This window comes from Gorilla gorilla, chromosome 14, assembly GCF_029281585.2.
Source record: "Gorilla gorilla gorilla isolate KB3781 chromosome 14, NHGRI_mGorGor1-v2.1_pri, whole genome shotgun sequence".
In the NCBI taxonomy this organism is placed as follows: domain Eukaryota; kingdom Metazoa; phylum Chordata; class Mammalia; order Primates; family Hominidae; genus Gorilla; species Gorilla gorilla.
Window position 1 is genome coordinate 123,157,472 of NC_073238.2, and position 24,783 is coordinate 123,182,254.

A 24,783-nucleotide genomic window follows, 5' to 3' on the forward strand; every position below is an offset into this window, starting at 1 on the left:
CACTTGATGCCTGACGCTTGATTGCTAGTTATCGGGGGCCATCACTCCAGAGACCTTGAAGCGCGGTCTCCCTTTAGATTTCCTCCTTGCTGTGTGATGTGTCATATGTCACTGCCTGTCAAGAGCCAAGCTCTCATTCCAAAGAGACATAACTAATGGTGAAATAATCAAGAGCTGAAACAAACAGTCACATTAAATACCAAGCCCCACATTTCCTCAAAAGTTACCTACCTTTTTCTTTGTCCATTCAGGCTAATATAACAAAATACCATAGACTGGGTAGCTAGTAATCTAAAGGAATTTATTTCTCACAGTTCTGGAGGCTGGGAAGTCCAAGATCATGGTGCCAGGAGGTTTGGTTTCTGTTGAGGAGGGCCCACTTTCTGGTTCATAAGGGGCACTTTCTAGGCATTCCCTCACATGGTGTAAGGAGCAAGGGAGTTCTCTGGGGTCTCTATTATTATTATTATTATTTTTGAGAGAGAGTCTTGCTCTTGCCTAGGTTGGAGTACAGTGGCGCAATCTTGGCTCACTGCGACCTTCGCCTCCCAGGTTCAAGTGATTCTCCTGCCTCAGTGTCCTGAGTAGCTGGGATTACAGGCACGTGCCACCACGCCCAGCTAATTTTTGTATTTTTAGTAGAGATGGGGTTTCACTTTGTTGACCAGGCTGGTCTTGAATTCCTGATCTCAGGTGATCCACCAGCCTCAGCCTCCCAAAGTACTAGGATTACAGGTGTGAGCCACCATGCCTAGCTGGGGGGTCTTTCTTATAAGAGCACTAATCTCAGCCATGAGAGATCCACCCTCATGACCTAATCACCTCCCAAAGTCCTCATCCTCCTAATACCACCATCTTGGGAGTTAGGATTTCAACATAGGAATTTGGTGGGGGGACACAAGCATGCAGACCATAGCACCTTTTCACCCCTCAGGGCTTTGTGGTAGCAAAAATATTCATTAATTCCTCAGTTATGCAGTGAGTGTACACCAGGTACAAACCTACTGCAATGGGCCTTCAAGATAAACAATCAGTAGTTCCTTCCCCTTGAACCACACAGTACTCCTATTCACAGTAAGAACAGCAGGGACAGAAAATGAGGGTTCTAACATGACCTAGCAAGATTAGGCCACCATATTAGTAGTCACATTAACCTAAGAAAAGTTGTCTTCTAATGTAAGTGCTATTATGATATCTAATCTACATTCTAGGTGCCACATTCAATCAGGAATTTAATTGATATTTTCAGTTAAGAAATGTATTTTTCTGCCTTGTGGATTGACTGATCATCCTGTTCCTCTTTGATTCCAATTACATGATGTTTTCCAGACTAGTGTGTTCACTAACTGATAACTAGTAGTCTGATTTTTATATTATTTTATCTTTAACACAGTAAATCATGGCAAGATTTTAAAGAGAATAAATAATCTTAGGTATTACACAAAACTCTAATAGTGAACTTTTGCTGGTTCACGTGATACTATGGGCTAACTATTGAATCAATATATTTCTGATGATAGTTTTGCTTTCTTTGATGTATTTGTTCATTCTCTCAATTAAATGATGAAACACTATGCATGTTCACCTAAGTTGTACATTGCAATAACTTGACAACGGTGGTCTGTGTTGTCACCTTGTTTATGGTATTGGCAATCCAGATGTGTGGAATGTTAATCAGGGAACGTCCGCAGGATATTTTGAGACTCTCAAAGAAAAGTCAAAAGGACAGTAAGCATGCTTAAGGATAAGTACTCCCAAAGAAGTTTAAAGAGCCAGGGTATTTAGAATACCGTAACCACAAAGCAAGAAAGTACTCAAAACAAACAAACAGAAAACTTGGGGCATGTCAAAAGGACTCAGCAGGCAGCCTGAAGGGGCTCCCACTGGACAAATTTAGGACTGCACTCTCCACTGAAGGGCAAACCAAACAAAATAAAAAGGTTCTGCAAAGAACATTGTTGAGATATCTGACACATTTGAAATGCGGATGTTAAAGTATCATACCAAGGGTAAACCTTCTGATTTTGATAACTGTACTGTGGTACATAAAATAATGGGAATGTCTCACTCTTATGAAATACACATTGATGTATTAAAGGATCAAGGAGAATGATACATCCAACGTACCCTCAAGGAGTTCTGAAGAAGCAAAAACAAACTGTGGCAAATGTTTAAAAAAATGGTGGATCTGGCTAAAGATGATTTGCAGGTTCTTTACACTGTTTTCTAATTTTCCTAAAAGTATAAGACGATTTCAAAATAAAACCAAAATAAAAAGTTGGGAAAATTGCCTTATTGTCTTTTTCCATGGTATGAAAAGCAAGTCACAGAATCCTCACCGAGGGAGCTGAGTTCACAGTTTGCTGAGTCAACGTGTGAGTGTCACCAGCATGACACATCTGCCCATGCACAGGAGAGAGGCGGGAAGCTGGCAACTGCTGAAGGGGATCCAAGGCTTCTTTATGCTTTATGTACCAGCTGTTCTGCTGACAGACACAGCCTTTATTTAGTTCTTGCATGATTGGTGAAATTGATCAAAAAGTCTTTAGTTTTTAGATAAAGTGAAGCTCAATAAAATAGTGTAGATCCCTACTATGCAAAACATGTGTGAGTGAGTGTATCTGGGTAATGCTCTTCCTATATCTTTCTGGCATGCTCTTGCTAACTGTGTAGGCAATTTGGTTAGATGTCACCTTAATCTGGTTGACAACCAGTTGTTGCCTGATTAGTAGCTAAGCAGAGATGAAGACAGTGTGAGGAAAAGAGCTTAAACAGCTTTTCTAGGCCTCCTGGACAAAAGACAACTCTTTAGCTGGTAATGATAGGTCATAGTGATTTCTCAGAATCAAATATTTTTCTTTTAAATTCTTAACCCCCAACTTTATGTGTTACCCCAGAGTATTTGCAGCAGGTCAGTGTATTCGCAGCAGGTGGTTTCCGGGTTTTGGCAGGGGCTCTAAACTCCAAGCATAATGTAAGAACAATGGTGGTAAAAACATGCATATCCTAATAGCAATGCTAGAGATGGAAAATTGTTCCGCCAGCCCATCACCCACTTTGTAGACAAGAAATTGAACTGGAAGGTACAAGAGAGCAGTACAATTGTGATAGCGTTATGGTGTTTCTGTCTTTACTCGTATGAAAGGGGGAGGGGGGGTTTCCTCCCAGAAAGCGAATGAGAAGGGGCTCTAAGAGCATCTTCAGAGGGCTTGGCACATGTCCCTAGACTGAGAGACATGGAGACCGATATTTGACTCACAGTTAAAAGTCTAAAGGCAAGCAGCTAAGACCAGAGCTGCCACCTGAATGCTTGAAAAGCAAAGCAAAGTGGCTATGTGGGGACCAGCTACACTTCACAGTGAGAGGAAATGTTTGAGTTTTGGGGGAACCAGGTATGACCCTTCTGATGGAGGCTGGCTTGAAGTTTGCTTAAAAGGGATTCCACTCACGATAGGTGGAACAAAGAGACCCTCACAGAAGGATGGACTGCCCAGAGGCTAAAGGGTGAGTTGGAAGCAATCAGTAATAGAAGCTTGTGCCAAACTAACTGCAGTGGGAGGATCCCAGCTAAAGGTAGCACAGCCAGCGAAGGGCAGCCAAAGAAAGAGGGGGTGAGCTGCGGAAACATCCCTCGTGCTTGCTGAGCAAGGTCACAACTCCTGACTGCATAAGATGGTGCCATGCCCCACAAGCTGTTCCCCATCTGGGCCTCATCCTGGGGCAGTCAAAAGTGGAAATCAGAGGACCAGGAAGGAGAAAACTGTGAAGAAAGAAGGGGGTCATCCCGCCTTCCTCCTCTACAGACTTCCTGAAGCGGGACAGAACTGGGGCAGGGAGCAGTTTACATTGGACCAGAACTTGGGATTCTGATTGTATACTAGGGAGAGCTCTTTAAAAGCTGAAATGAGGCTGCACTTGTGACTGAAAGAAACTAGGAAAGCTAGAAAGCCTGCCTGAATTTTTTCCTGGTAGCCCGGGAGAATGGTTCTGCTGGGTGAATTAACGGGGAGGAGTGAGAGAGTAGAGCGGCTTTCTGCTTCCAGCCTTTGGGATCCAGCATGTTCCAGAAGGTGGTTTAATACTTCAAATCTTCATTTCGAGAGTTCCACAGAAAATTCAACATCAGGATTCCCAGGACTGAGCTCTTCATTATCTAATCTTATCCTCCTTTTATAATCCCTGTCTCGGCAAACGGGACCATATCCCAAGCCAGCACGGGTTGCTCCATTGCACCTACTGGTGTTTCCACCTCCAGCCTCATGAAACTCACCAGTTATCTTGCATACCACTGCAAGGCCATCGTCCTGCTAAAAGAAATGAGTTCATACACATTCTTTTTAATGTATCACCTGCGTTTCAGCCCAGGACATGGTACCCTTCATGCCAAATTTCTACACAGCTGTCTCATGTAAACTCTCCTCCTGCTTGAACCATAGGCATCTACACTCTGAGACAGGCATTGTACAGCCATGCTGAACTACTAAGGGAACCCCCAAAGATACCGTTTTTCATCACTCTGAGGCATCATATCTTCTGTTGGCATTATCTAAAATGGTATCTCCTTCTCCAAATTATATTTTGTCCTACAAAACTCAGGTTAAGCATCACTATTTCATAAGCTCTTCTCCTGGCACCACGTTCTAATTTATGTGATCTGCCTTATTCCTCCCCTCATAATCTGCAGTTGACTGTATCAAAGCCCTTATCATACTTGGCCAGGAGAGCTGACTTACTTATTTTCTCTTCCTTACTGTACTTCACACTCTTGTATGTTTTGTTTGAAATTACATTTCAGCACGATACCTGATGCCAATTACGTGTTTACATATTGTTTGTTGGATAGATAGAAAAAGAAATAATGGGTGAATGGCTTTCTTAATGCAGTATATTATTATTATTTAAACCAAAAGCTTATGTTCAATAATGCTTTGCAGTTTGCAAATTGTTTCCTATGTATTATCCTATTTGTGTCTTACTTTACCCTATACAAAAAGAGAATCCAAAGTTAAGAGAAGTTAGAAAACTTTGACAGATATCAAACAGTATTTCTTTTCTTACTTTTCTAACAATTGCAACTTTACAAAAGAGTTGGAATTGAAGTAGAAAATTTATTTTTTTTCCAGAACTACTTGAGTGTCAGTAGCCAATCCATTACCCATGAACACCGAATACTTTAGTGTTCTAATAAGGAAAATACAAGGCAAAACACAGCTGTCAAAATCAGGAGTTAATATGGATAGATGACTACCTTATAGTCCTCAGACCCCATACAACTTTGCCACTTGTACCAATGATATCTTTTATATCAAAGGGTCAGAGGTAAGCATTGCAGTTAGTCTCTTCAGCCTTTTTCAGTCTCGAAGAATCCCTCGGTGTCCCCCTCCCTTGTATGTCATGATCTTGATGCCTTTGAGTAGGAAGTAGGGTATTTCTCAGTTTGGACTTTTATGCTGCTTACATGATTTGGTTAAGTTTATGCATCTTTGGCAGAAGTGTCACAGAAGTTGCACTGTTTTCTTCTCATCCATCTTCGAGTGGTATGTGTTGTTGGTTTGTCCACACTGATGATCATGGATGAAGGTGTTGTCTTCCAGGATTTTACATGGCGAAGCTATATTTTCTGCTTTATAATTAATACATATTTTGTGGAGCTATATTCTGAGACTATGTAAATATCCTGTTTCTCATCATGCCTTCAAATTATTAATTTATTTTCATCTGTATGAACTCAGGATTTCATTTTCTAGTCAATGGGTCATAATCTATTACTCTCATTATTTACTTTGATGCTCCAGTTGTCTTTGAGTTAACCAGTGTTCTTGTTCAAACTGACTTATGAGTTCTTTTGACATTTCCATCATACTTGGAGCACTTTGTCTTCTGGCAAAACAAGATGTTTCAGACTCACACCCCCTGCACCCCAACGCCAGTCTTGAAGCTTTTTCCAAGGAGCCTTGGTTCCTTAGCAGAAAATAGCTGCTAAGTCTGCTTATTTCTTTGAGGGTGTCATACCCTCAGTCTCTCTCAGTAGACAGAGCTAGTGGAATGCATATGTACACACACATTTACACTTATATTTATGTCTGTATCTATCCACATACTCTGAAAACCACCAGTTCACACCAGTACATCCAACTCCAATCCAATATCACATGAAGTTTATTCTCATCTTCTCCTTTCCCATTTTTTTGTATTACTTTTCTGTGACATTAAAAAAACCTACTTTGAATCATCCTTAAGATATTTACCTTTTTTTATTATTCCCCCTGTATATAATCAACTTCTCAACTCCATGGCCACCTGCTTCCCTACACCAAACTGCTGGGGCTTCAACCTCTGGGCAGGCCACCCCTCGGAGGATAATTTCTTCCCACTGCTGGGGCTCTGTCTGACACTGTGACAGCCAGGCCCTCCCGGGTGAGCTTCCCCCAACCTCGGGCTCCCACAGCTGCCCGTTCTCCGCTGTCAGAACAGGCGCCTGCCTTGCTGTAGCTCACAGTGGGGTAGAATTAGGCTTGAGTTATTCAGCACAGGAAGGATAGGGAGGAGGAAGAGAAAGAGGAGAAGCAAGACCTATTGAGCAGTTTTAAGTAGCAGGAAAAATTAAGAAATATGGAGCTTTCAGTTCCAATTTGATTGCTCCTCAAACAACTCCTTGGCATCTCTTTGGTTGTAGAAGCTGAAGGGCTACAGCTGACTTCAGCTAGTGGAGCATGAAATGGCCTCTTGCTTCCTAATGGGCTGAGGGGCTAGGATCAGGTACAACAAAACGCTACTTGGGTTTCTTTTAAAGGGATGTGGATATTGAAGAGGTTCAAAGCATTAGTTACTTACGTTATTTCCAATTTTTCCTTGATGAGTAATGCTTCAATGAACATTCCTGTAAAAAGTATATGATAGTTTCCTTAGGATCAATTTCTAGAATTGAAATAAATTGCTGGTTGAAACACTGAATAATTTTAAAGCTACACATATACATGCAGATACATACATACACACACATATAAAACTGTCCTAAAAGTAAACTAGCTTTTTACCATATGTAATATATATAGTAAAGCAAAGAAATACAAGAACCATCTTATAACACAAAGAGAAGAATCATATACCTATATATCTGTACCTCTACATATCACATACATAGGTTTACTCAGGATATCTAGAAGCATGCCTAACACAGAGTAGACTCCCCCCAAAATTTACTGAAGAAATGGTGCTTTCAAATATAGCACTATATCTATATTCTTTCCTGGTTATTTGAATATTTTCTTTAGCTAATTGGATATAGATGATTTTTGTTCATTTTCTATCTTTTAATGAATTGAAAGAGCTTTAACTTTATTATTAATTAACTTTTTCTTACATGTGATGTAAATATGTTTTTATTTGCTTATTATTGGTTTTCTTTGCAATGAGAGACAGAGAAAAAGGAGTTTAAATGTTTAAGTGTTAAAGTCTGTCAACCTTGTGCAGTGTTTAAATGGCCTTTTTTCTTTCCAAAATAGTATATAAATATCAACCTATTTTTTTCAAACAATTTTGTAGTAATTTTGGTATAAAGATGATGATATATATATAGCCAATTTCCCTCCAAATTGCCAGCTGGTTTTGACAACTCTGTTTACAATCCATCTTTTCCCTATGGATTTGAAGTGACACTTTTATTATATACTAAATTTTTCAACTTGCTCAAAGCCACTTTTGAATATCATCTCTGTTCCAGTAATCCAGTGTGTTATCTAGTCCAGGTTTTAATTATAGCATACCATAATATATTTTTATGTCTTATAGGTTATTCATCTTATTTATTTATTTTTATCTTTTCTCATGTGTGTTGTTTTAGAAAATCTTTAGAACCATTTCTAAAAAAAATGACACTGGTATTTTTATTGGAATTGTGGGAAATGTATATGTTTTATTAAGGTTTATAGAGGTATCCTTTATTTTTAATATTCTTTTATGCCTAATAAATTCTCATACAAAAATGTAATCAGTCACACAATATTAGACATTTTTATGTTAATATTGTTTATGGTTAATTTATATATAGTGTGTGTATATATGTATTTAAATTCATATATTTTTTTCTATTGTAACTGAGCCTCTTGTGCTGAATATGTGTATCGTTGGTATAAGTAAAACTACTGATTATATGTATATACGTTTTTCACTAGTCTCTTTACTGAACTGAGGCATTACTTTATGCATGTTTAATTAGATTCTTTGGGTTTTACAGGTAGCAACTATTCCTATGTATAATGTAACATCTCCTTATTTCAAATATTATATATTACAATGATGAATGCTAGTAATCTGCTCACTATCCATACCTCTCCTCCACCCCATGTTTTTTAGCACTACGACACTGATTTTTGTTAGGAATGAGAAGTCGAAAATACACAGCTTCTGAGATTAAAAGACAAAATTCTAGAAATGGAAACATGTAGGCAAGTTCCAGACACCCTTCTGGCTTTATTGGCTATGAAGCTTTAGCAAGTTATAACATTGTCTAAGGAGACCCCGGGGACACCAGGTGACAAGAGAGAAAACACGGAAAACCTAAACTTCTGCAAGAGTTGTCTCTTGGGGAAACCAAAGGCATTTAATAAGCTGGGATGCATGTGAATTCTAACAATGCAGCATTTGACATGTTGCTACATGATTTCCACCTCTTGATGGAATCTTGAGAGGCAGGGATGAAGGGTGTTTCACTACTATGAAAACAACCCTCATGATCTAGAGATGTTCCATAATGCAACTGTTTACAGCCTAAACTAGAAAAACATCCCATACCTTGGAAGAACCTTGGAGAAAATGTCACACCATAGTTTTCCACACTCGTGAATAAAATGGATGCCTTCTAAGCCAAAAACTATGGTCGTGTTTCTTAAAATGTTGTTATATAAGTTTCAAAATTTGATTAATTTTATGAGTGATTAATATGGTTTGGCTGTGCCCTGCCCAAATCTCATCTTAAATTGTAGTTCCCATAATCCTCATGTGTCATGAGAGGGACCCAGTGGGAGGAAATTGAATCATGGGGGTGATTTCCCCTATGCTAGTCTTGTGATCATAAGTTCTCATGAGATTTGATAGTTTTGTAATGGGCTTTCCCCTTCGCTCAGCTCTCACTCTTATCCTTGCTACTACTATGTGAAGAAAGACGTGTTTGCTTCCCCTTCCACCATGATTGTAAGTTTCTAGAGGCCTTCCCAGTCATGCTAAACTGGAGTCAATTAGACCTCTTTCCTTTATAAATTACCCAGTCTCAGATATTTCTTCATAGCAACCTGGAAACAGACGAATACAGTGACAAAATACAAAAATTATCTATATTAGAATATAAAACAGACTTTTTAACCAATAGAACTACAAAAAAAATGGGAAATGTGGCCCATGTGTAAACCAATCACACCACCTGATGCTCACAACAAACTGAGTCAACGGCCTAAGACAGAAATGTACGTTAGGATTTTTGCCATTATTCAAACTTAAAACTGGACTCAGTCAAAGGTGAACAACTATTTTTCTTACCAAAAAAAGCAGGGCATGTGATTTCAATCCGAATACTCTATTTATATCAGCATCTCTCAATGACTGTCATCAGACGATAGAGAACTGCCGCTAGAATCATATTCCCCTTTCTGTCTTATTCAACCATCCCCTCCCTGACTCGCAAATTGGGTAGCTTCCCATAACGAAGAAATGTTTATATTTTCCATATCAGTAGAACCCATATGTTTCTATTTTGCTTTAATTGAAAATAGGACAGATGCATGAAATATAAGAATTTAATAAAAGGAATGCAGTTAGTACATAACGGTACCAATAGATACTGGGAAGAATTTAGAAAAGCCAAGAATGTAAGCATCCTGGAGAAAAACTAATAAGAATCTATCTCAACCATGATGCTGTGTGACTGGGAGTGGGACATCGCCCCACTTGAACTTCTGCCATTGATAGAGAAGACTGAAACAGTTTGAGATAGAATGACATTGGCTCAGCCCTAAGTTTCTGTGGAATAAATTGTCAGTGAGTGGATTCAGTTCTCATCCTCATCCCAAGGCTTTGATGAACAAAACTGATTTGTCAGCACATGAGCTACTTGTTCTGTTTGTCTTTCAAGTATATTGCAAGTTTTTCTGTATTGCTTGGCAATGCTAGCAACTCTCTATTTTTGCCAAGTTTCTGCCTTTTTTTTTCTTTAAAAAAACTAGCACATTTGTTTTGTAAACATAATTGTATATTATTGTGGATCTAGCTACTTATTAGTTTCTGTCTATCTTATATCTGAATTATAGATGGGAGTGGAAGCCACAGCCCTAGAAGAAGGTGTCTTTAGGAGTAGATCCGCTCCTGGCTGAAATTTCTATTACAAGGGAATGAGATTAAGCCCACATTGAATTTGTACTGAGATAACCTTGTCGCTTCTCATTACCTAATTCTAAACAGTTATGAATAAGTGAAAGCTCCCATTGTCCTTCCTGGATTATGTCAATGTCAGAGAAATAAACACAGTATCCATACCAAATTGTGCCATTATCACATTGCCTTCAGCAGTTAACAGATTCTATTTAAACAAGATTGATAAGCTATTTTCGGATTTTCTGTGGGACCAAAAATAACCAGTCTTCTTTGCTGTCAGATAGGTTGGAATCCACTCTTCTAATTAATCTGAAGTTGGAAAATTTAAAATTTTCATTCATTCTAATGAAATTATGATTTTCCTAACTGCACAGTACAGATGTTAACACTCAACACAGCAGCTCTAGGAGCCAAGGCAGTGGCATGATAGACATGTAGGCTGTGAACAAGAGGCTGAAGCCTATGTCACAGTCAGAGCAGTTAATGAAGATCATGGCCATCCTCAATCAGCTCTGGGGATGTGTCTTTTTTTTTCTTTTATTATTATTACACTTTAAGTTTTAGGGTACATGTGCACAACGTGCAGGTTTGTTACATATGTACACATGTGCCATGTTGGTGTGCTGCACCCATTAACCCTTCATTTAGCATTAGATATATCTCCCAATGCTATCCCTCCCTCCTCCCCTACCCCACAACAGTCCCCGGTGTGTGATGTTCCCTCTCCTGTGTCCATGGATTCTCATTGTTCAACTCCCACCCATGAGTGAGAACATGCGGTGCTTGGCTTCCTGTCCCTGCAATAGTTTGCTGAGAATGATGGTTTCCAGCTCCCCTTTTCAGCAGCCTGTGCATTGTATATTCTAATCACTGAAAATTATTTATTAGCTTTGAATATTGAGAACAGTCATGTAATATCCAAAAACTATTTTTAATTAAGGCAGCAGTTTCTTAACATACTAGATTGGGAGTCAGCAAACTGTAACCCATAAGCCAAATCTCAATGCCTATTTCGTACAGCCTTATTTTGTATATGAGCTCTGAATGCTTTTTACATGTTAAAATGGTCGGAAGAAAATCAAAAGAAGAACGGCAGTTTATGATACATAAAAATTATGTGAAATTCAAGTTTCAATGTTCATAACTAAAGCTTTATTAGTTTGCAGCCATGCTCACTTGTTTACATATCTGTGGCGGCGTTCGGGCTACAAAGTTAGAGGGTTCCAACCAAGTGACTGAACCAGTCTAGACACAGAATAAACCTTCTGAGGTTGTCCCCATCCAAGCTTTGCCAAAAGACATCTGATCATCATCGTTCCTGTCTCTATGATGAGCTGAGCTTCAGGACCATTTCAGGCAACGGTTAATTAATTATAGGTGTCCCTTTGTGTTCTGAAACTCAAAAAATGTTATTAGATGCTGCCACCCTGGTGACCCACACATCCCTGAGATAGAACTGTTGGCTGGGGAGGAGGCAATGGTGGCTACTATCTTCAGAAACTGTCTTTAAGCAATTTTTTTTCTTATAACCAAATCATTTTGTTATGGCCAGATGAATAGTACGTAAGATCAAAATTCATGTTTGCATCTTTGTTTCAAGAAGTAGTTACTTCTGACTCACGAATCTTTTCTCAGAGTTGCAGATGCATTCGTCACCACCACAGGTCTGCACAGTGGTTTGCAATTTGCATAGTTGCTGATAATCATGATCCAGTGTTGACTCCACCAATGCATTCAGCTAGTCTTTGGTTCATTTCCCAACTCATCTAAAACCGTGGACTAGTTTTCAGGGGAAGGAGCTGAGCAGAGATGGGCATATGTTTGGTTTATGACACACTAGCCCCTATGAAGTTGCTTCAGGGTTCTCCACACTTGAAGTGTGGATGCCAAGAGCATGACACAGCAATTCATGGAAAATTGCAAATCTAGGACATACCAACTCCTTTTCCTTCTGTCCTTTTCCAGTGCTTGTTACTATCAGTGTTTCTATGTACATGAACTCCAGATCTTTTTATAATTTTCTAAACTTCAAATCAGAGACAAAGCAATAATGAATCATTCCAGAGATAGCACGACCCCCACACCTTAACCACTCAATGTGAACAGGAGCTCAGGGACCTCCCTATGCCTCTGTTTGGTTATCCGTGGACAACAGTTAACAGCCTGACAAGGAAGTCCATTCCAGTTTGGTTGTCTTTAATTATTAGATGCCCCCCCCACACTTTTTGTGGAACCTCATAGGTTTCTACTTCTGGACCCTGAAATGACCCGTAATTAAACATCATCCCTTGTCCACAACATGTTCCGCCATCATATGTGAGGCATTTGTTTCTCTCAATTCCCACTTCAAGTTCAGAATTCCCTGCTTCCTTCAGCTCTTCCTAGTAAAGACCCCCTTTCAGTTCCTTCAGCAGCTGGTCTCCCTGCCTTTGGACACACGGCAGACTTCACATGTAATATGAGTGGTTTAGATCACAGCTCCCTGAACAATAATTATGCTGACACTCCTTCAATGCAGCATTCAGGATTTTTCTTAACTACATACCTTTGCAGCACCTATTTTCTTGGCAAAACACTAAAAATAAACACAAAGACCAATAAAGCTAGTGCTTTTTGACATGGAAGTTTTCTCATAAACTCTTTGCTAACTTACAGAGAAAGTTGACTTTGAACTCATTATTTTACTATCTCATGAAAATGTGGTACAAAGTATAATTCAAGGTAAAAACAAAATTCTTATTTTCCAAATATTTCATCAATGTTAGGTACATTTTATGTAAGAGGATAGATTCAATAAGTGAAATTGGTTCACAATTACTTAGTATTGAAGAGCCAAAACCTGAAAAATTCAATGGAGTTGTGGTGTTCTGATTTCAGGATAGCTTACTATTAAAGACCCACACGGAAACACTAAACTGAATTTATTATGCATATTTATTTTTGGCTTGGAAAATGAGGACAAACGGCAATTCCTTCATTATTTCTGAACCATTTCCAATTTAGAAATTGTTGTAAACATCACCAAGCTTAAAATGCACATGGGAAATAACAAAGTAATGTTTAGCCTGGATAATTTGAGGTAATAGATCTAGAGACTAGCAATCCTGAGCACAGCCAGTCAACCGGGAGCTGCTGAGAAAGCCATCAATGTTAGTGCTCAAAAAGACCTTTTAGATTACAAAACAGATACAGTTTGCAATAGGAGATAGGCAAATCCAGAGTGACTTCAGCTATAACCAAGGAATCATCATACCCTGAGGTATAATCTTTCCATCTGTCATCCAACAAAGCTGGAAAATTCTAAGTGCAAAGAATGAACTCTGTGACATTCAGTGCACCTCAATGACATGAAGACATGATAAAATTTGAGAGGATACAAGAAAGTATTAGAGGAAAAAATAATTTTTTCGGAAAATATTTTAAACTAATAGGAATCTGCATGAATATTCTAGCCTCATGCTTCATGTGTGATTAAAAAATAGTGAAAATAGTGATTTTTGGGGGGTATGTTTATACAAATGCATATTATGTGAATCATGTAATTGCATGCAAATAATAGAGACAGACTCAGAGCACAAGCAATTTCAATTCCTGTCTCTAGATGTGAGGCTTCTACCTGGAAATATTGGAAAGATGTCAACAGGAAGGAGGAAAAAGGGTTGATTCAAAGACGTACAGGCAGAATCAGTTTGAAATTCAGAAATGGCGACATATTGAGATTGTATGTTTTGGGATACATGGTTTTAGCATCCTGCATCATTTCAAATATATAGCAGCTTGTTCCCATTCCCCTTTAATATCAAGAGGAGCAGAGTGCAAGACAGATGGCCCTAATGGCCTGCAATGCCAATATTCAAAATTCCCTGCCCAACTCTAACAATAACGTCCTTTCAGATTTTAATAACACCTGTCACCCAAGGGACTCATGACCCTCCTCGAATTTCATTATATGCAACGTTTCCATTAGGTTGGTTGTTTGTTATTTTCTACCAGGGAAGAATCACATTAGGGGTGTGAAAATCGCCTAATGTTGTGATTCAGATTGGTTAATATATTTTTTAAATCTCGTATAATAATTGGACTCACAATTTCCTTCACATTGGTTTACAGTGTACCTAATTGCTGTATTAATTTTAACTGAACTGCACCTTGAAAATTAATGTGTTTGGAGAAGATGAAATTTAAATGTGTGTTACGCATCAAACATAAGCAAAAAGTAGTTTCTTCTTAACATATTTACTCCTTCTCATGTATATTCTTGCATTTGAGAGACAAAGGAAATGAGGACTGTGTAGATTCCTCACATGGGGATATTTAATAGGATTGCAGGTCCATGGATTCATTGAACAAAAATGTTACTATTGAAAGTTAGAGAGAGCAGCGCAGTCTCCACAGCACTGTCTGCTTTTGTCAAGTGTACTTTCCCATTCCCCTGTCACCTGCCTCACCCTTACTCCAAAGACCCCAGGGTTGATTCCTTTCTGCTTTCAGGAGAGTCTGTTGTTGGATTAATGGCAAAATGAACATCTATCTACATTCCACTGATATCATAAATTTCAAGTTTTCACTGCCTTAAATATTAATATGTGTGTATGTGATTTATCTAGGAAGTATTCAACCAACTGGTCAAATCAGTCATTTCATTGGAAATGTAAAAGGTAACCTCCAGTCTTTGATAGATTTTGTCAGTTTCGCATGTGCAGCTTGGTGAGTGAGGAGTGTTGGTGACAGGGTTGTTGGCAGCTTAGACTGGATTAATTTTTCCTAACAGTTCAGCAATAACAGCAACAACAACGATAACAGTAGCTAACACTTATGCCGTGGTTATCCTGTGCCGGCTCTGGGATCAGCACTCTGCACACTTCAGTGCATCGAAATCCAGTGAAGCAGGCTCTATCACCACCCCATTTTGGAGATGATGAGGCAGAGGCCCAGAGAAGCTAAGAAACATACGCAAACCACACAGGCAGAAGGTGGTACAGCCAGTGGAGCTCTTAACCCCTCTGCTAAAACAACCACAGAAAGAACATTCACCCAGGCCCCTCTTTATTGATCATTACATTTTGTGGGAGCCCTCTACGCAGAATTGGCTGCAAAATTTGCAGGGCCCAGTGCAAAATGAAATGAAGGGCCCCTGTTTAAAACTTACTAAGAATTTTGTGGCAGTGATAGCAAAGCATTAAGTTAAGCATGGGGTCCTTCTAAGTGTGCCCTGTACAACAGCGTAGCTCTCTCCCCCATGAAGCCAGCTCTGCCCATACGCTTCAGTTTCTTCAGCTAGAAGATGAAGATGTTGACATAGGGTAAGACCCTCTTACATTCAGTGATTTTGTGGTGGTGAGCACTTTCTTACCTGACCCCATAACTGTCATTAACTCAGGAGAAAAGAGGGTCTGCATTTCCTGAATCAACAGATACTTCAACTAGTTTTATTCATTTAGATAAAATTTGGCTTCACAGGTAAGTTATATCCTTAATCCCTATGCAGCCTTGAAATTACCTTGGTTGATCCTTTCTCTGTGTGCACACTCACAAACATAATCACTTTTCTCTGTGTGCACACTCACAAACATAGTCACTTTTCTCAGTGTAGATTGTCATTATCAAAATGAATCTGCGGCTTCTTTCCCTAAGTATGAAGACATGCACCTTCCCAAGGAGTATGACAGTAAAAAATCACCAGTGCTGGTAAGTCCCCAAAGAATTAAGCCCACAAATCCTTTGTTCCAGAGCTTTCAACAGTTCATCCTTTTCAGGAACATTAGTGACAGGGAACTGATAGTTGTATATTTTGATAAATGCAATTTATAATGTTTCTCATGAAAAATGTCTATTTATATGGAAAGGTACTGTTTGTGCCTGACATCTAATTCAGACCTCACATCCAGAAAGTTAAAAGTGAAAATTGACCCAGACTCTTCACTTTCCATGTCATTTCATTGAATCATGAATTCTCCATCTGTCCCCTTAAACTCAGATTCTAGGAAGTATAACCCTAAGCATTTATCACCCAGCTTAATTGCTCCTGTCTTCAGTACTACAAATAAGAAATTTCACCTGCCTTCTAAGGGTGTGTTTACACTTGGATTTGCTTAGAGAATTTACATGTCAAATAGGCTTTAAACAATGTTTTATACCTTATTCTGTCAAAGTGAAAAAATGAATAGCATTTTTCCAATCTTTCCTTCACTTTCCCCTACTATAGTAGAATGCTAAAACTGGGTTCTTGCCTGTGGATACTTTTAATTCTCATACTTATATGAACTACTCCTCATATTTATTCTGGTCCTAAAATTTCACTTAGAGAATTAAAAAAGTAGCTCATTTTACTTGACAAACTTCAAGATATTTCAAACACTCAACTCAAAATTAATTCCACAAAAGAAGCTATTTAAACAACATACAAAACTCCCAAGTTAATTTAACCTTGAGCTATTTTTATACTGAAAAGAGACAGATGAATTATGTTCACCTTGATAATATAAAGGACAAATTTCAGTTTAATATTGACAAAAGCTAACATTTTTAAAGAAGAAACATATCTTTATGGTTGGCTGTATGTCTTAGTCCATTGTTGCTGCTATAACAGAATACTTGAGACAGGTTAATTTATAAAAAACAGAAATTTATTTCTCACAGTTCTAGAGGCTGGGAAGATCAAGATAATGGCATCTGGTGAGGACCTTCTTGCTGCATCCTCACATAACAGAAGGTGAAATGACTGAACTTGCCCTCTTATAATGGCATTATTCCTACTTGTAAGGATGAAGCCCTCATGGCTGAATTTCCTCCAAAAGGTCTCACCTCTTAACACCACCACATGGCAGTACAATTTCAGCATGAGTTTTAGGAGAAACAAACATTCAAACTACAGCACTGTGTCAGTCAGCTTCCAAGATGGGCTCCAGTTGGTCTGCAGAACACTCTTCTGTTGTCCATATCCACCTGTTGAGTATGGGCTGAATTTATTGACCTCTTCCTAACATTAGAATAAAATACAGGTGAGTGTGACCCACAGACTAGGTGGTACATTGCAGAGTGTACTCTCTCTCTCTCCCACCTCACTTCCTGTGGTGGAAGCCAGTGGCCATCTTGCTGCACATGCTGGCAGACTATGGTGAGGCTCCCATGGCAAGAACAGAGATCTCCAGCCAAAGCAGGAGAGGGACAAGGGCCTCCTCACACCATGTTAGGAGTTTACAAGCAGATCCTCCAGCCCATGAGATGAATGAACCATGAGATGACTGCAGCCTCCTGAGCGATTCCCAACTCTCGGATACTATGTGAGATAATAAGTGTTTGTTGTTTTAAACTACTCAGTGTCAGGGCTAATTTGTTACATATCAATAGCTCACTAATACACTGGCCCAATATGATTATATGCAGAAACTAAAGAGAATAACATCATAGCCAGATATAAATACCACAACCAATAATTTTATTTCATGTTCCTTATTTAGGATGGTTAATTTTTATTATTAGAAAATATATAAATCAAGAATAAACAAATTGATGTAGAGATAATTACATATATGGCTTAGATATCATTTTCTTCATTACAGCAAAACTCATCTGCTAGGATTTTAAGGTCTTTTTTAATCTGGTCCTGTCTTACCTGTTTAACCTTATTTTCTACCACTTTTTAGCAGAATCTAGGGTCTAGCCTGGTTTCATTCTATACCAGGAAGACAATGCGGTCATCCCCCTTCTCCACAGGGGATGTGTTTCAGGACTGCCAGCAGATGCCTGAAACTTCAGATAGGACTGAATCCTATGTATACTCTATTTTTCCTATGCATACATGCTTAAAATTATGTTTAATTTATAAATGAGGGACAGGAAGAGATGAATGACAACAGCTAATAATAAAGTAGAACAACTATAACAGTATACGGTGGCAAAAGTTACTTGACTGTGGTCTCTCTCTCTCTCTTTCTAAATATCTTATTGTACTGAACCATGGGTTACTGACACCCCAGCAAGGGAAGCCACAGATAAGGGGGACTACTGTTTGTGATATAATGTTCTCGCTTCTTTGTTCCCCTGGTATAAAATTTGAATTCTCCTTTAATGCACTGTTCTGATGTCATCTTGCCCACCTTAGTTGGGGCTCCCTTCTTTTGACTGAATTACTAAATATTGTACTTGTTTCAAATCTGGCTAGTTTATATGCCATTTATTTAATATATATTTTGCTTCCTTTTTAAGATGATGGATTTCTAAAATACAAGGATTCCAAGACCAGCTAGCTCAGCACTGAATTTATTTTATTGACATAATAAAATTCTGATGAATTGATAGAGACATTATTATCAACAAAAAAGTTATACCATATAGTGCATAATAATTTATCAACAGCTTTCGCAAACACTATCTAATTTAACTCTCAAATAAATTAATGTGTCTAGGACATTGTTATGAGCTAAATTGGGCTCCCCCAATTCATATATTAAAACCCTAATCCCCAGCACCACAGAATGTGACTGTACTGTATTTGGAAATAGGATATACATAGCATCTTTAGAAATATAATGAAGTTTAAATGAGGTCATATAGTGGGTTCTAATCCGATATGACTGCTTTCCTTTTAATAAGAGGAGATTAGGACACAAATGTACTCAGAGAAAGACCAGGTGAGGACCCACCAAGAAAGTGGCCTTCCACAAGCCAAAGGAAGAGGCCTCAGAGAAACACACCCTGCCGGCATCTGCATCTCTGATTCCAGCCTCCAGAACTGTGAGACAAGAAATTTCTGTTGTTGAAGCCCCCTGGTCTGTGGTACTTTGCTGTAGTAGCCCTAGCGACCTAATCTATATTGCCATAGAGATGAAGTAACGGGGTCGAGGGCCTCATTGTTGATGAGCAGGGCTGGGACTGGAGTCTGGGACTCTGACCCATTGTGCAGGTCTCCAGCAAACTCAGCACGTTGCTTTTTACAAATAAAGGTTTTTGAGTATGTTTTCCTTTATTTTATGGTCTTGACTTTATGTTAAACAGTTTCACCTTGTAAATCTTTTAAAATGGTTAATCAAGTCAGGTAGGGCCAAGCATAAAACCTCATTAACTGCTTTGTTCATTATAATGAATGAATAAGATTTAAGATAAACACATGCTGCCGTACTTCAGTTATCTCTAAGGACAGGTGAGTGTGACCCACAGACGGATAAAGGTATCCGTAAAGGTAAAGACGTGTCACCTGTGTGCACTTTTTTCATCTAGAAAATGTACACAGGCCAGTCGTGGTGGCTCATGTCTGTGATCCCAGCACTTTGGGAGGCTGAGGTGGGCGGATCACAAAGTCAGGAATTCGAGACCAGCCTGACCAACATGGTGAAACCCCATCTTTACTAAAAATACAAAAATTAGCTGGCGTGGTGACACAAGCCTGTAATCCCAGCTACTCAGGAGGCTGAGACAGGAGAATCGCTTGAACCCAGGAGGCGGAGGTTGCGGTGAGCCGAGATCGTGCCGCTGCACTCCAGCCTGGGCAGTAGAGCAAGACTCCGTGTTAGAAAAAACAAAATGCACATGTAACATGATTTACCTCACATCTTCCATTTTGCTCCTTAACACTACTCATCATTCTCACATGGATTTATAAGAAGTAATTGTATTTGGAACATTAAGAAGATGGCGAGGTTACGAGAAATTAAATGACATGGTGTCTGGCATTTGCTTCAATGTGGGGAAGTGGATGAATTAATGCTCAAATTGGATGATGAATATGTGGAATTTATTTTGTTATTGTGTATTTTTTAAATAAGAGTGTTTTTTTTCTAAGCAGAAAATAATTTTTAAAACTCTCCAAAAAATTGGGCTGGGTGTGGTGGCTCCTGTCTGTAATCCCAGCGCTTTGGGAGGCTAAGACAGGTGGATCACTTGAAGTCAGGAGTTTGAGACCAACCTGGCCAACATAGTAAAACCCCATGTCTACCAAAAAATACAAAAATTAGCTGGGTATGGTGGTGCACGCCCATAGTCCCAGCTGCTTGGGAGGCTGAGGTGGGAGAATTGCTTGAACCCAGGAAGTAGAGATTGCAGTGAGCTGAGATTGTACCACTGCACTCCAGCCTGGGTGATAGAGTAAGACCCTGCTCATATAAATAAATAAACTCTCCAAAAGTTGTCTATGCAGTTGCTGACTTCGATATTTGACAAGTTCAGTACAAATTTCCTGGTGGACACAAATTCATAGAAATGATACAAGTCCTACTTTGTTGCTGAGGCAAGGAGGGGAACTTGGGGCCTGAGAAGGATTTATCTACTAGCTAGACTATATTATGAGCATTTTCTCCAACAATAAAGCATTTTTCTTGAGGAAACTAGTATCCTTCTCAGAGAATTAAGCTCTTAGTGAAAACTTAAGTGTGTTGAGTTGGCTGGAAAGAGGACAGGGCTAAAGAAAAATACAAACCACACAGCAAAAGTAGTTACATACTGGGGCAACTGTTATGGACAAAGAATAGGGCTCTGGATAGAGGACACAGTGGAACCCAGGCGGCAATACCTGGGCAAGGACCGCCATCTCTGACTTTACCCTTGGATGGTCGTTCATACAGGTAAGACACAGCAGAGAGCAAACCACTTAGCTGTGGTGAATTGGTGGGAAGTCCATCTGTAGATGACAAAATCCAACACTTCAGATTAAGGGAACAGATTCAGCTTCAAAATGTAAAGTTGGCTAGAGGTGGGGAGGATAACAAAGGTGGATATTGTTGGAGTTTGGGGAAGGGCAACTGTTTGGAATGAAAAATGGAGCAAGATTGGCAGGTGCTTAACCAATACTGATAGCTATGGCAAAGAAGAGCAGGACTCCTCACCAGGTTGAATGCTGTTGAGAATGACCCCTGAGGGAAGAGGTGTTTTAACACAAGAGTCCTATTGTCAGTCTTCTGGAGTGATTGGATTCCTAATATGCCAGATTTTCAACTATTCATATGATACCTCCTTTGATGTTAACTCAGAAATTTAAGTAATCCTGAGACTGTAAACACAGGTATACAATTAGGAGATTTTTTTTTTTTTTCTGAGACAGAGACAAAGAAAACAAATGAGTGGTTATTAGTGATGTTTTTCTTGGTTTAACTTTTCAAACAAAAACTGCTTTCCGGTTTCTGGCTGGTTTTATGACCAATTCCTGTAGGTAAAGTAAGAGATATAGTGTGTAGTGCACTAATTATCTTTTCAAAAGGTCTCTAGATATTAAGATTGTTGAAAGGAAAGGGCTTTGACTCTACCTTCTTGCCTTGCTGAGTTACATACAATTTTTAACCTGGGGTTTAAATCTACGTGTCTTTTGTGGGTTGAATTGTGTCCTCCAAGAATATATATTCAAGTCCTAAGACCAAGCGCGTGTGCATGTGACCTTATTTAGAAATAGGATCTTTGCAGATGTAACCAATTTAAGATGATGTCGTGCTGGATTCGGGAAGATCAAGATGCAGAAACACAGAGACACAAAGGGAGAATGTCACCTAATAACAGAGGCAGAGATTGGAGTGGTATATCTACCCACCAGGAAAGCCAAAGATTGCCATTAATCCACAGAAGCCAGGAGGAGGCAAGGATGGGTCCTCCCCCGGAGCCTTCAAAGAGTGCATGAGCCTAAAAACGTCCTGATTTCAGACTTCTGGCCTAGAACTGTGAGAGAATAAATTTTTGTTGTTTCAAGCCACCTGGTTTATGGTATTTTGTTATGGCAACCCTAGGAAAAGCATACGGCTGCCAGTGAGTAAAGATGCTCAGCACACTAGGTGAGCAATTTGCTGCACTCTGGGGAAGATTTGAGAAATTTTGCCAGTGTGGTAGTATGGAGCATTGTGAAAATAAATCATTGTATTTTCTTTACATTGTATAATTGTTGAAATAAAATTATCCATGAGTCTTCCACAATATTGCATATCTTATAAACATAAATATTGATATTTGTGGAATATACTGTCATCCCCTATAGCAAAAGGCCAACGTGCTTACTGTCCAGTGTAAAATATATGAATTCTCTAAGCTCAGGGTTGCTCTTCCATGGTACAACCCAGTGCATGTATGGATGTTGCTGGCTCTGTTTATGCCACCCTGTGGGACTTGGGAAATGATACAAAAATAATAACATTACTCTGGATACTGCTACTGCTGTGAGTAAAAAACTTTCTTTTGTCTTTGACCCATGAATCTCATGCCTTCTGCCACTATGCATAAAATGGGCAGGCTAACTTGTTTGCTTGCAAATGTAATAAAATCTCAGAGTCTTTACAGTTCTTGACAGTGCTTATGACAAATATTAAGATGCAAATATTAGAAATGATAAGTAATGAATTTATGTTAACCTTTCAAATAACCTTTCAAAACTTTTGATGATAAACTTTGTCCTGTGCACTTAAATTTTATATCAAGATTTTTGCTGAAAATGTCCACGTTTCAATTTCTGGTGAAAGCAGTTTAATTTTGATCACCTGACATTCTTGTCACTTTCAACAAGAAACTTGGTTCATGCAAGTCAATGGCAGACTTTTCAAAATAATGTATTATAGCCATTTAAAAATGTCTAAGTGTTAAAATTACATTGTAGAAATGGAAATGTATTTAAAATTCAAGAAAACTTTCAAATAAAGTACTTTGAAATAATGAAGAATTTATTTATAGAAAGCACAACCTAGCTTGGATACTACTAAATGGGCTCATTACCTGTAAATCAGCAGCAGTGTCTGATTTAAAGACCAAAGCCCCCTCCTCATCTCCCTCTTGTCTTCAAAACTCATTGGGCTGCCTGTTTCACATCTTGAAAGCCAGGAATACAAACATATCTGGCAGTCCCACTGTTGTTTATCTGCGAAAGGCAGCAGTGTTTTCTAGGGTCCACTGCTGAAATAGATGGAGTGGAATGGGGAGGTAAGAGTTCCTCCCTAGCTGCACTCAGTTCTCGGTATTCTGTTTCGCCAAAGAGAGGGGCCCATGCCAAGTTTTCTCAACCTAGATGTAATTCACTTGTTGACTTCTGCTAAACACCTCCATCAGGCTACCCAGAGGGCTAAAGTTATCACTATTTTAAGGCACATGTGTAATCCATTTACGGAACACTCTCTTTAAAGTTTCTCATTAGCTATATGAATAAAAATTGATCTAGGAAAAGTCAATCCAAATTTTTAGGATCTTAATTCACTATCCCCTTGTCAAAGGAAAACCATACTTTACTGATAGATCATTGTGAAGCCTCTGCCTTCATTGCACCTGGATCTCCTCAGAGGCTGACATTCAGAATCCTCTGACAGGCACACCCTCACCTGTGGCTGATATCATGTGCCAAGGCTTGTCCACCTGGTCATGTTCCTGTCTCTGCCTGCCCTCCGCCTTTGGACTTGAGTCTTAGTGTATTCTTCCTTCCTATAGCCATGTCCCTGTCCTGGATGTGTTCTTGTTTCTGCTGTACATTCCCTCTCCTATCAGCTTCCATTTGATAATAATCTTTTAGACTGTTCAGGCTTCAGCAGAAGGTTTAGAAACATCACTAATACTGATGGGATTGTTTCTTATATTGATGACAGGACTAGTAAAAGCAGGGTAAAAGGAGAGCAGAACAAAAGTCTATCCATCAGAGACAATGTCCAAATCAATTGTGAAAATAAAAAGGCACATTTGGAGAAAAACAGATCTGGGGATACAGAGAAGCAGAAACCAATAGAGACAGTTGGAATAGAGAGTCATGGGACTGGGCAGTTGGGGGAGTGGGTTACTGTTAAATAGGAGAGTAGCCTAGGACTTGAGGTTGGATGGTTGACAGCCTCTGGCACTGACTTCCAAGTGGCTCTGGGACATTTGGAGCACAATAGGAAAGGGTTCCCTGTGTTTCAAAGGCTAAGAAAGGGACAGGCAATTTCCTGCTTCTTGACCTACAACTTAAGGAGAGCTAAAACATGTCTGCACCTTGAGAGCAGACATTTTTCTTTCTATTTCCAGTTTGTAAAAAATATCCCTTTTCTCATTCACTCATAAATTCATTTGTTTACCAAAAATCTGTTAAACAGATAATAGATGCCAGCCACTTAGGCTACGGTGGTGACTTGGATGAAGTCTGTGTCTTTAAAGAGTTTCCAGTCTGGTGAGATGTACAAGGAGATTCACAATTTCCATGCAAAATAATGTATTGAGAAATTATACTGAACTTGAGATAGATTGATAAGAGAAAATGTTTGCCCTAAAGCCGTTCTTAGTTATGTCAGTTATCTACGCTATAATAATTGCTGAGTAATAATTGACTCTGAAACTTAATGACTTTAATCAGTATGCATTTAGCTCATGAGCCTGTAGGTTGGTGGTTTAGACTGGTTTCAGCTGGTGGTACTTCTGATCTCAGCTTGTCTCACTCACATCTGTGGCTGATACACGGTGGCCTTATTTGGATTGACTCCATGTGTCTCTTATTCT